An 11,224-nucleotide genomic window follows, 5' to 3' on the forward strand; every position below is an offset into this window, starting at 1 on the left:
TTATCCTAATAAAATTAAATAATTGATTAGTTATAATTAATATATTTAAATAAATAAAAAATCAAATAAAAATATTTTTAAGAATTAATCAAATCAATTCGTTGATACAAATAATTAGTATAATTGATTTGATTTAATTTATTAAATTCAAAAAAGTAAATTAAGAAATAATTGATTGAATTTAATGAATTAAAAAGACAAATAGAGAAACACCTTTTTAGGAGACAATGATTTTCTTAAATAAATTAATCTGTGTTTATTATATTCAATTAGAATAAATAACAAATTATCTATTTAATATGCACATTATAAAATAATAAATCAAAATAATTGATATAATCAAATAAATTATAATAAATTATTTGATATTTAAATATTTAATTAAATTAATTAGTTGATATAATTAATTTACTTTAATGAATTGTATTTAATGAGTTAAAAGAAATAAATTGAAAAACACTTTTAACAATTAATTGTTTGATATAAATTATAATAAATTGTGTGATATTTAAATATCTAATCAAATCAATTAGTTGCTATAATTAATTCACCATAATGAACAAGGTTGCGAGAACCGGACCGATCAATGAACCGGTGAGGTGACTGGTTCACTGGTTCACAGGTTCAACCGGGGTTCAACTAGTTTAATTAAATATTAAATAAAATTATTAAAAATTTAGTATATAAACACATTAAACACAACACGAGTTCCATAATGCATTGAAGAGGAAATTATCCAATAGCTATTAAATGTACAATGATGATGCCTATACCAAATGAATTATGTAAATGGAACACAAACTTAAAAAACAATCTATAACCTCTAAAGCTCTTAGTGGCTTCAGTTCCCTGTGAACTTTTTCATCTGCATTACTCATTGACTCCCCTGCCCTGTTGCATTCTTCATTGCTCTTGACCTGCTCCTCTGCTGTGTTGCAAAGTTTATCAAGAGCCATTCCATTCCCATCTTCACATTCACCATTCTCTCTACAATCTTCAGGTGGAGATGCATGAGGACATCCTCCTGGCAGGTTCAGAAGCATCACTTTCAGATACTTTCACCACCAACATTCAATATAGCAGAATTTAATAGAGAACAATTGAACTTATATAGCGAAATTCAGTATAGAAAAATTCAAAAACTAGAGTCCCAAAATTGAACTTTTATCAAATTTATATTCGGTAAAATTCAGAATTACAAAATGATTAATCTATATAATTAACAAAATAAAAAATTTGAAAAGCAAAAGAACTCAAAACAAGAACTCTGCATTTGAAGTTATGAACTCAAATCTGCCCTAAATTCCTCACTGAACAAAAAATTAATAAAAAAAAACAAAAACCAGAAAAAATTTCAACATAAACAATGTAGTGAAGCAATGCATTATAACACCATCAACTGAGAATCAAACAAATCAGCAACAAACAAGTGAAGCAACTCAGAAATCAAAATAAATAAAATTAACAAACACAACAAAGGAAACAAATAAAAAACTAAAGTGAAAAAGGGAAGAAATTAGTTTAAATAAACAAGACCATGAAGATGTTGAGGGACGATGAAAATTGAAGAACTCACGGGCGACGGCGAACAGCCCACGGTGGCACAGGTACGTTCACACTTCAGACAGAAAGGTGCTCGACACAGACAGAGGAGAGATGTCTTGGAGACAGAGGCATTTTTTATGACGAGAAAGAGGCAGCCGACGACGGGGACGACAGAGAAGACTGGTGGCGTCTGAGACTAAGAGCGAGATAGATTGGGGGGATTTTGCCATTTTGGTGAGACTGAGAGTGAGAGAGAAGAGAGAAGAGAGAAGCAGAGAAGCTCGAGAAGCCATGCACATCAACCACAGCTCCACCGCCTCCTTCCTCCGCCGCTGCCATGCTCCGACAAGCCTCATTCTTCCGCTGCTCTCCAAAGAATCAAAAATTAGGGATTTTGATTTTGGTACGTTGGTGACACTAAGAGTGAGAGAAGGGAAAGGGGATTGGGGGGCATTTGGGCTACGCGTTTTGTTTTTTTTTTTTTTTAATTAAACCAAAATGACACCGTTTGGTGTTGAAGGGAGAGAACCGGACTTCAAAAAAAATCGGCCGGTTCGTTCAGTTCACCGGTTAACTACCGGTTCGGTTAGTTTTTTCACCGGTTTTTTGCAGGCCGGTTTTAGGCGTTGATCGAACCGGCTAACTGACCGGTTCCCGTTAATCCAGTCGAACCGGCCGGTCCGGTCCGATTTTCAGAACGTTGGTAATGAATTATGTTTAATGAATTAAAAGAAATAAATCGGGAAATACTCTCAGAAGCATACCACGTCAGCTCCATCATTAATTATAGAAACCCGATTTTTATATAATAGAATAAATGAGTCGATTAGATTGGTGTCGAGCACAGTAACTTACGGGAGTTTACTGCAGGGTAGACTGTCCTGTGGGGAGACGACAAGTGACAATATAATGGATGTTGCTTTGACTAATGGTTAGTGCTAACGAGTCGATTAGATTGGTGTCGAGCACAGTAACTTACAGGAGTTTATCGCAGGATAAACTTGTAACTATGTCGCCCAAAAAATGTCGTCCGCATCTGGGCTTTACAGGTAAGTGAACAAACTTCAACAAATTGTTTTGGTTTTTATTTTTTCTAATACTGGTCCAATATAAGTAGTTATGGATTTGTGAAACAAAATATTTTGTCCATTTACTAAAGTCAGCTATCTATCATGTCAAAAAAAGAGGGAAAAAAATTAAGTTATTTGTTCAAACTTTAGAGAAAACTTTATAATTTAGTTCTAGAAAGCTCATCCTAAAAATGCAAAAAGGAGCGAAGTGATGTGGTTGGAAACGTCGATTATCGTTTATTATTACATGAGAAATATTGGCAAGATATTTGTGTTATGTGTGTCAAAATGTGAAGAAATTAAATATTAAACAACAATTGTTTATTAGATATATAAGATGCTATTAGGGAAAGTTTTTTATTCTACAAATAATCTCAATGTACGAAGGATTATCGTAGTAGAAAAAACTCTATTCACTGGCTAAATCGTAAACCTTGGTCATTAATTGACTATAAAATTGTGAAAGAGAAAACATTGTTTGTATACTAAATATCATACTGAATTTTCCGATTCCAAATATGACTTTGTCACTCCTGTCGTGCTAGGATGATCACCAGCAGAGCATACACCAGCCCCTTTGGCAGTGTCAGTTTTTCTTGCCTCTGCTTCCGGCATGTCCGGTCCACTTGAGTCCTCTTCATCCCCTAAATTCGTTGTTCCACAAAAAATCAGAACTTGCTTTGGTGTTGCTTTCCATTCCAAAACAAAATATACCTAACATAACCAGACCACGAGTATATCAAACAACACAGTTTAGTAGCACCTCAGCCAAAATAAGTAGCTTCGATTTTATTCATGTTTTAAATCCATGGTAGATTACACAATTTGTCCACTTTGCCCAAATTTGATCTTCAACCTCATTATAGGTCGTATGGACACGGAAATTAATAACCCTAACTACTATTCACATGTGTACCACAATAATGAAATAAAATGAATGATGTTACATAATTCTGACAGTTACCTTGTATTCGACCACTGTCAGATCCCCCGTGGATACTCACTACTCCACTTATGAAGTTAGCCCTTGCATGGTACAAGCGACTGCCTCTTCTCCAGACTTTCCAGGTCTGCCGCCACGGCTCGCCGTTAATCAAAACCTCATACTATACCCCGACAATAATGCCACCCATAGACCTTTTCTCCTTCTTCGTCGCTAGCAATTACAATTAGCACAACATAAACATTTATTGTACCACTATTAACGCATTTACAGTAGTTACGCAGGGTCAAACTATTGCTTCTACAATAGCGCATTTGACACGCATTATTTCTCTTTTAGCTGTGGCGCCTAAGCCAGCATAGACACCAAAAATGCGATGCCACCACAGAACTCACCATATATATATATATAGAAAATCAGCTTTCTTTCTTAGAGATTCTTACCAGACTAGCATCGGAAGAAGTGAACACATGGTATTAGATTTTTTCTGTATACACAATAAGAAGGGTGATTGATGAAATAGGTGAAGAGCTTTGGTCTTGTGAATATCTAGCATATACTCATAAAACTTAGTTTATAGAAGTGTGTTAGGATTAATATTGGGCCTATAGCTTACTTAGAGAATTATGCTATAAATAGGAGTAAGATGTAATAGTGTGGGTATGCATGATGAAATTGAAAACTCTAACTCCTCTCTTGGCCCTAATTCTAGGGATCTCTATCCTATTTCCTCTAATTTTTACCTAATTCTCTCAATCTCTTTATACATTATTGTATAAAATGGTGCTTTTATTGAACACGATGCCAGCAGCGATCACTGCTTCCCATGGTGGTTCGAATTCAAGTCACATTCCTTGGCATGATGATCTTCCAATATTCAATGGCGAGAACAGAGGCTATTGGTGGATCATTTGTGCTTGGAAACGATGTCATGCCAAAGGAACATTGGAGGCTCAATGTTTTCGAGAGTTCATCGAGGGACTAATCGGATGCAATCGGATGTGGTTCCGGCTCTGGTGGCAACGCAATCCGGTGGCAAATTGGCCGACGTCCGATATAGCATTCCTGCATCGTTACCAACCAGATTTTCAACTGGTATTACCATAAATTTCTCAAAATAACATTTCATATTGGGATACTGATTTAGAAGAAGTAATATCCCAATTCAGATATCAACCACATAGCAATTCCAAAATAGTAGGGCATCGATTTAAAGCTTTAATTCCAGAGATTCCAATCACATCAAATTCATCACTTTCAGAATCAAATGATTACAGCGACGTTCCAAAAATTACGAACAAGAACGATGAAGAAGTTACAAACAAATTTGGTGGTAGCGATACTATGTGGACTGCAAAAGATCGGTAGTAGCCCAAATCTATGATGGCAAACAGAGGAGTTCCGAGGATGGATTGCAACAAATGATAGGAGGAAGAACGGCGGGTTGCACGCTGCTGAAACCATGGATAATCGTCACGGATGATGAAGAGAGGTAGCATGGCAGAGTTGCCGTTGGCACCGAGGACGGTGCCTTCGTGACGGGGAGGGATGAGAACGGCCTAGATCTAAGGCAATTCTGCGACGATGATGATGCCAAGAGAAGCGCCAGGGTTGGTGCTTCTGTGAAGGGAAAGGGAGAAGCGCGGGGTGCCCCAGTAGCATTGGTGAGTGCTCACGCTATTGCAACCACCATCGGCAATAGAGATTTCCAAGCTTTTGGGTTCCATCGAGTCTCTCTGATCGTGGTTAAGGCGCCACCAATCATAACGGTTGTCTTTCCTTGGGATCGCGACAGAAGACGAAACAACAATGGCTTGCAATGGTTAGCGGTGGCTTCAGCAAGTGGCAGAACGAATGCCATAACAAATAGCGCAGAAGGAAGATGGAGAAGGAAGGATGGGAGATGGACGGCGGTGCCGATTAGATCGCCAAATCCTTCATGGATGCTCACAATAGCCGGCGGTGTGCTTGTTGAAGCTGCGGTGGCTCGTTCTTTCCTAATTTTCACCTGAAAAATGAAAAGGAGGAGAAGGTATTGCTCCCTCCTCAAGGGTTGGGCCAATTGGTGTGCTCAGTCCAACTTCAATTTCTGCAGGGTAGGTCTAGGCCAACTTTCAAAGAGAATTATTTTAATATTTTCATAGGCCTAATTTTTTTTTAAATAATAGGATCTTGATGGTAATTTTTTTTTATTTTGAGTAGTAGCATAGAAAATATTATTATTTTAGGATTAATTATTTCTTTTATTATTTGTAATTTCCATTTACAATTTTAATTAGGATTTTTTTTCCACATGCTTGTGAACAAGGTTGTTTTAAAGAGAAATATAATGTTAGGATTAGTATTAGACCTATAGGTCGCTTAGAGAATTATGTTATATATAAATAAAAATATGATATAGTAGTGTGGGTATACATGATGTGATTAAAAACTCTAATTTCCCTCTTAGCCTTCATTCTAGGAATATGTATCCTATTTCCTTTGATCTCCATCTGATTCTCAATCTCTTGATACATTATTGTATCACAGTAGATGTAATAGTATAAATATATATATATATATATAATTAATTAATTAATTAGAAATTTTAATTCTCCTCTTGACCCTAATTCTAGGATCTGTATCCTATTCACTTTGATTTTCATCTGATTCTCAGTCTCTTGATACATTATTGTATCGAAGTGGATGTAAATTAGTCATATAAATTAAAAAAAGATTCCTTGTTATACGGAATCCGACACATTCAGCGGAGCGAAGTAGCATTCCAATCTTACCGCGCACCGCACTTAATTCAATGATCAAGCAAGACGCGGAATCATAGCTTTAAGAATCGGACCGGACCGGTCGATTTGACTAAAAAATCGATGAAACAGTAGTCTGGCTGGTTCAGTTGATAGTTTGGATCGAAAGCACAATTAAACCGCCAAGAATCAAATGGCTCGTCACAAATTGACCAATTCGTTGTAAATCTATGAACCGGCCGGTCCTACAATGCTCCAGTATTTCGCAGGCCTTCGGTAAAATAAATTTTTATTATTTTAAAATATTTTTAGACAAATTGATTATACTGTAAAAGAAAATTAATTTATCTTATAATTATAATTTTTTAAAATTTAATTATTTTATAATAAAATTTTTTAAAGACTTATTTTTTTAATATGCATATTAGAAATTTTATTGAAAGTAAGGTAATTTGTGTAATGGGAGTAATTCTTAAAAATTCTAAAATAATAAAATTTTATTAAAAATCAAATTAACTAATTTAAAGTTTTTTAGGGATTTTTTTTAGTATTTATTGTTATAATTTTTTAGGGTAAAACACCTAAATAAATCAAAGAGCCACTAATATTATTCAATAGTCTCAAAATGAAAAACGTTATGTAGATGTCCTTATGCATATATCTATGTAAATTAAATTGATTTAATTCGAAGTACACATTCTCATACTAAATCGAATCAATTTGAGTCAAATTAGTAGGGATATTGGTAAATCGAAGTTATTTTATTCAAATTACCAAGGATTGATATTCAAAATATAACCCATGAGTAGTAAATCGAATCATAACGGTTAGTAAATGTCAATAATCTGTTGATAATATATATTGTATTAGTAGTAAATCGAATCTATGGGTTATATTTCGAATATCAATCCTTGATAATTCGAATAAAATAACTTTGATTTACCAATAATCCTACTAATTCGACTCAAATTGATTCGATTTAGTACCAAAATGTGTAATTCGAATTAAATCAATTCGATTTACATAGATATATGCATGGGGACATTTATATAACGCTTTTTATTTTGGGACTATTGGATAATATTAGTGGCTCTTTAGTTTATTTAGATGTATTATCCAATTTTTTAATTATTAAAAAAATAAAATAGTGACGTCAAAAATATTTTAGTTATGTTATTTTTATATTTTTTATATTATTTCCCTCGCTATCAAATGCTTAATTTACTTTTTTTAATATCACTTAAGTTCTGTTTATTTATATATATTATACATATTTATTTATTTTTAACATAGATGTTTACTTTTTCATAAAAAATATTTTAACAATAATGTAGATACAAGATGTAAAGAAAAATAGACAATGGGAGAGCATTTTTTCAAGAGTAATTACCCAAATCAGTTCTCAATGATTTTAAAATCGGACATTTTAAACCCTAAAAAAAATTAATACACAGATCAATCCTTAAAATTTTACTCTGGCAGACAAATCAGTCCTCAGTTCATTTTCCGGTAGAATGATTATCCATATCAGTCCCAAGGATTTTAAAAACGGACATTTTAGTCCCCAAGAAAAATTAATGTATAAATCAATCCCCAACATTTCTCTCCGTTGGACATAACAGTCCTCCGTCCAAAAATAAAATAAAATAAAATAATTATTATTATTAATTGAACAATAATATTATACTATAATTTTTTTGTATTTTTTGGATAAAAATAATGATAAATTTATTCATTAGATTCTTTATATATATATATATATATATATATATATATATATATAGTCACTCAATATAATAATAATAATAATAATAATAATAATAATAATAATAATAATAATAATAAATAAAATTATTAGAGATTATTCTATAATAAATTCAAGGTTAAATGTAACACCCTCATTATCAGAATGTCACGCTTTCGGCTGCGCTACTCTGATAGCAAGAAATATTACGACAACTTTATATACTTAATATTAAAATAGGATCCTTTGACTTGACACCGCATCGCTGATTTCTTTCTAACCCGGAAATAAATACTTTATCTTAAAAAAAAATAAACAGGCATAGATTCATATACCAGACTTCTTACATAATAGCTTATAATGTAATATACATATAAAACATACAATTTCTATCCCTCTTACAAAATTGTAATAACAAAGATGAGGGAAGAAAAATTATCTAATTAATACAATATCATATAAACCAAAACGCAGTATAACTCTTCATAATGCTCTTTCATCCGATTCCTGAAAAGGTAAAGCTGTAGGGAGGTGAGAACCTAACCACACAGTCTCACCATGGAATTTCAAAATTGTCATAAGAAGATATTTAATAAGAAAACTGTTTTCAAACTCAGTGATTATCATTGCCTTATGATTTTTTTAAAAATCAATAGCTAATCATTCAAAACCTTTTCAAAGAAACAATATTTAATCATTCAGAAATCTAAAACCTTTCTTTTCTTATAAGAAAATCTTAATAACCAACCACGCATTCAATCAACATATTCATCAATTCAACACCAAATCTCATTCTCAAAAGTAGCACACCAGGTCAAACACAGGCAAAACAGACAAGGAAAGCATAAGTTTAGGTAGCAGTTACAGCAAATAGTTCAGGTAGCAGTTAAGAACAGTTTAACAATTAGGCAAACCAAAACAAATTCAAACCCAAGCAAAGAATACAAATGCATATGATGCATGCCTGTCCTATGGCTAATGAGCTTATCTGTTTGTTATACAGTCAACCCGACAAGTCCGATTTACTAAACCATTGGACTGTTCCCCGACGTGCATCCCCATGAGTCTATGCATAGGTACCATTCCCGGGAATTTATAAGTGCCCGGTCACCCTTACGTCGTAGGGTCAACAGAGTATCGAGTCTCAACCTGGAGCAAGTGGTGGCAAGCCACTGCGTCTACCCAGGAAACTCGTATCTCAGATAATTCAAATTCATAAGCCATATGAATAATTCATTCAACATTCATCAACATCTAAGTCATTCTCAATATCATCATCATTCGTCAATCCATATCTCATTTCCAAATTCATTCGAAAATCATATTTCAAAGTCAATCCTCATCATCCTTCTTCCCATTCCGTTCATCAACAATCCCAATTCAAAACATAATTCTTTCTTTGATAAATAAATCAATCTTAAAACATATAATGTTTAAAACCAAATCTTTTTAGATAATTACTTCAAGCGAAACTTCCAATTTTATAAAATTTCGTTAGCATCTCCTCTAAAACTCGGATACTACCACCCTTTTCGGGTCCCATCCAAACATTCCTCAACCATTCCCAAATCTCAATCATTTTCCAAAATTCAACCAATTCTAATATCAAATTATTTTCCAATCGAACCAATCTCATCAATAAATCTCTTTCAAAGTCAAACCAACTCTAATATTAAATCATTTATAGAATCAAACCATTTTCAAAATCAATTCATTTCATATCTCAAATCATTCTCAAAACCGATTCATTTACATTATTAACTTAACTCCAAAACCAAGAAAAACTACCTTTCATAATATTCAACTAGATGACTTTACAAATCAAGTTTTCATCATCAACCACACACCTCTCAGCAATCAGTATTTCAATCCAGCAAACAACCACATTCATAAGACAAACATACTCACAGAAATATAGTTTTCCCAAGAATATCTATTTATAACAACTTTGTAATGTAAATAAATTTTATGAGAAACCCCTACCTCAATTAGTCGAAACCCACAAAGCCAAAAGCGACTAAAAATTCTTTTCTCTTGGCCCAAATTCAACGACATTGAATCCGACCATTTTTCATAGCAGTGACATCTATAGAAGCACCGTACACAATAGTAACTCAACCCTAAAACGTTAACGTCACAAAATCCTAAATAAATTATAACAAATCACTAACAGCGAGAGTTTCAAAACAAGAAAAACTCACCGAATCAAGAGGGAAACAAAAGTTGGGGTTGTTACAAATCCAACGGCCATCCCCGGCAAGAACGGAACCTGACAGAAATGATGGAAAGTGAAGGTGATGCAGAATAGCTATGGTGGTTGATCCAATCAGCACCGAGAGCGGCGTCAGCAATTCCAACAACAGTGACCATGGTTACAGCAAAATGGAGAATTCAAACTCAATGGAATCGAAAACAGAAATAAATTCAATGGAACTGAAAACAGAGAGCGCTTACGATAAAAGAACGAAGCAGCAACAATAGGAGAGGTAGCCCCCCTTCTCTCTAGTCCGTGATTCCGGTGACCAGAGGCACGACGGTTGTTCCCCAGTGACAATCGCGGTGGCGGCTGAAGCTTCATCGACGGTGACTTGGCAGTGGCTTGAACGGCGACGGGAAGGCACGAACGGCGGCGACTGGGCGACACTGGCTCTGACGGCGCACGGGTCTCCTTCCTCCTCCTCTCTTTAATCGCGTCACTCCCTCTCTCCGCGGCGGTGGCACAGCAGCAGTGACGAGCTTCAGCGGCGGTGGATCGCTGGCGACGGAGGTCTGGCAGTGGCGAACGACTTCTCCTCCTCTGTGCACGCTCTGTTCCTCCCTTCCATGGCTCTAGTTCACGCTCTTCCTCCTTCAACGGCAACACACAGTGGCGGAACGCAGCTTCGACACCCCTCGCGAGCGCTCTCTCTCTCTTTCTCCATCGCGGACCTTCTCTCCCTCCAACGCGCCTCTCCTCATCCGTGGCAGCATAACTGTGCTGACGCGATGGCACTAGCTCGGCGGCCCCTCTCTCTCTCATCGCCAGCTTTCTCTCCCCTCTGTTCGACCTCCTCAACAACGATTGGTAGGGCGCGGCGACGGTGACGGCGAAGTTCACCAGCGCTGGCACACCCCCTTTCCTCTGTCTCCCGTTCTTTCTTCCTTTCTCTTTTTTTTTCTACTGCCGCGCTGTGTTTGGTAA

Source organism: Arachis hypogaea, chromosome 20, assembly GCF_003086295.3.
Source record: "Arachis hypogaea cultivar Tifrunner chromosome 20, arahy.Tifrunner.gnm2.J5K5, whole genome shotgun sequence".
Lineage (NCBI taxonomy): Eukaryota > Viridiplantae > Streptophyta > Magnoliopsida > Fabales > Fabaceae > Arachis > Arachis hypogaea.